A 3,145-nucleotide genomic window follows, 5' to 3' on the forward strand; every position below is an offset into this window, starting at 1 on the left:
CTGCCACTAGGCAAACTAGGTGATTGCCTAGGGCGCTGACCTTGTGGGTTCACTGAATTGGGTGCCCCCCATGTGACTTGGTGATGTTATCAGTGCAGGGGGGGTGCCAGAAGTTAGCCTTGCCTAGGGTGCCAGACAGTATAGGGCTGGCCCTAGGTTCAGACATTATAGGATGTTTAAAAATGGCCACTCTAAACATGCATTAGAATTCTTGTTATCTCCTTATTACTTTTCAATGATTGGCACAGTTGTGCTGACTGAAGACTGGGGCAGCTCCTTATGATCTGGTGCAACCCAGTCATGAGCAGTGAAAGAGGACATAGCAAGTGAGTGATCAGGTCATCGTACAAGGCCCTATAATAAATTCCTGAATGCACAGATGAATACAGTTTCCTTCCAATACAGAAAGATGTGCCTTTACCATAACAAAGTATGTTAAAAATGTTCAAATTTCCTGTCTCATATTACAAAACTACAGCTTAACTAAAATTGAAGTGCTATATGAGCATAGTATTGTATATGAACTTCCAGAAATTGAATGGAATGTTAAATCTGCTGTTACAGAGAACTGGAATTGGATCAAGGGTAACCCAGAGGCTAAAAAGGCAAATGAAGGGATAAAAAATGTAAACAATATTGTTCTCTCAGAAAAAAAAGTTATGAGGAACGGATTGCTAACAAAAGTAGATATTGAGCTTCTATCTCAGAGTCCTGCAAAACAGAAAGTATACATTACTTGGAACAATGTTGGGAGTCCCATAGATTTACACATGCAATATGATTTCAGACGTTACTTAAACAACGTCTTTAATTTTGCCCCCCCTCAAAAAACATGTAGATCCGGTCCTGGCTGTTGCTTGCTGGAATTGCCTCCTTGCAAATAAAGTGTTGATGCTTTGGGCCAGCTTGTCTCTGCTGAATGGACCTGAGAACTGCCACTCTGAGTAGACCGGGGTGGGGGGGAAGCTTGCAATGCTCAGCCATTTCGCATTTTCCTAGGCTGAGAGCATTTTATATTTTTAGTTTATATTTTTAGTCTCTGCTGTGATCCTTGTTCTTTTTCTTTATGTTTTATTTTAGAAATTGCATTGCCAAATCCCACTATTCCCCCACCTCTCCATTTTAAGCAAAATATCACAAGTGTTTTAAGTATGTTTGTATTTTAAGTTTAAAAAATATTCATGTTTGCCTGTGTCCTTTATAAAGTTTATATCTCCTCTACCTGGCATTACATTTTATGATACATGTGGCCCGGCCCCACAAAGTCCTATTTATATCTGATCTGAGTTTGACACCCCTGTTCTACAGAGTCTCAGACAGGGGGGGCCAAACTGCAGCTCGGGAGCCACATTCAGTTCTTTCAAACATATTGTGCAGCTTCCAGAGAAGAGGAGGAGGAAGAAGAGATTGGATTTATACCCCACCCCTCACTACCTGAAGGAGTCTCAGAGCAGTTTACAATCTCCTTTCTGCAAAAGACAGAAGAGACCCCCTCACTTCTGCAAGAGTATACCGCATACCCTGCAGTTGTGGACAAGTTTGGGACCACACAATGTATCATCCAGACAAGAATAAAAGAACATGAAAGACACACTGCAGACTTAGCCAACCTGAAAAGCAGCAATGGCTGAACATAGCCTAATTTAAACAGGACACAGTATCTTATTCCAAGACACTGTAATGCTGGAGAACACATCCAATTACCATGTTAGATTACACAGAGAAGCCTTCAAATCCAGAAACATAAACACAATTTCAACAGGAAGGAAAAAAGTTTAAAAATGAATAGGGCATGGCTTCCAGTCCTGAAAAAACACAAATTGCCCTACAACTTACAACAGCACTACAGATAAGATTAGAATTTCAATAGCCAATCCATATACAAAAGAACCCCTCAGGTAAGCTCCTCCATTAGCATGTCACAGCGCAGGAAGCTCTCACAAGATAATGGCTCAGTCCTACCCCACCTGCCTAAGTAGATATAAATTACCTGCCTACCAACTTCTCAATTTGACCCAGAGAGAACTCCAGTTTTCTGGGTTACACATCTGAGGATGCCAGTCACAGTTGCTGAGGATGCCAGTCACAGTGGCCATGGTCTTGGCATTGTGAGACCTAATGCTTTCAACCTTTTGTCCATGTGGCTTTTGTTTTGTTGAACCTTCAGATGGATCCTAGAGACCTGGAATTACTGGAGAAAATGGCAACTTCTGAAGGTGGATTCTATATTATACCTCACTGAGTTTCCTTCCTTCCCCAACCCCACCTCCAGAACTTCAGAATTTCCCAAGTTGGAGTTGGCAACCTTATTTGAATGCAAAGCAGGCATAGCCAGCTTCAAGAGGGGATTGGATAAACATGGAGCAGAGGTCCATCAGTGGCTATCAGCCACAGATTGTTGTTGGAGCTCTCTGTCTGGGGCAAGTGATGCTCTGTATTCTTAGTGCTTGAGAGGGGCAACAGTATGAGGACTTCTTGTGTCCTGGTCCCATTGATGGACCTCCTGATGGCACCTTGGGGGTTTTTTGCCGCTGTGTGACACAAAGTGTTGGACTGGATGGGCCACTGGCCTGATCCAACATGGCTTCTCTTATGTTCTTACCAACAAAATATACAGAAGGGGAAGGAGAGTGCCAGCCGATGAAAAAAACCTGTTGTCGCCCTCAACCAAAAGCCTGGTGGAACATCTTTGCCTTACAGGCCCTGCAGAATTGTATAAGATCCCATAGGGCCTTGGTGGTATTTGGCAGATAATTCCATCAGGTAAGGGCCAGGACTGAAAAGGCTCTGGCTGAGGACAGTCAGACGTCCTTAGGGCCAGGGTTCATCAGTAAGTTATCTGTAGAGCACAAAGCTCTCCTGAGGACATACCAGAGGAGATGGTCCACAGATACTTTGGCCCCAGACCACTCAAAGCCTCAATGGTCAATACCAAAACTTTGAATCTGACTCGGTGCTCCACCAGGAGCCAGCATAGCTGGAGCAACACAAGTTGACTGTTCCCATTAGGGCTAGCATCACTGCATTCTGGATCAGCTAGAATTTCTGGATAAGTCTCAAGGGCAGGCCAGCGTACAGTGAATTACAGTAATCAAGTCTGGAGGTGACAGTTGACTTCCAGGATTTGGATAATGCTGAGCTGACC

The sequence above is a fragment of the Heteronotia binoei genome, chromosome 1 (assembly GCF_032191835.1).
Source record: "Heteronotia binoei isolate CCM8104 ecotype False Entrance Well chromosome 1, APGP_CSIRO_Hbin_v1, whole genome shotgun sequence".
Classification (NCBI taxonomy): domain Eukaryota; kingdom Metazoa; phylum Chordata; class Lepidosauria; order Squamata; family Gekkonidae; genus Heteronotia; species Heteronotia binoei.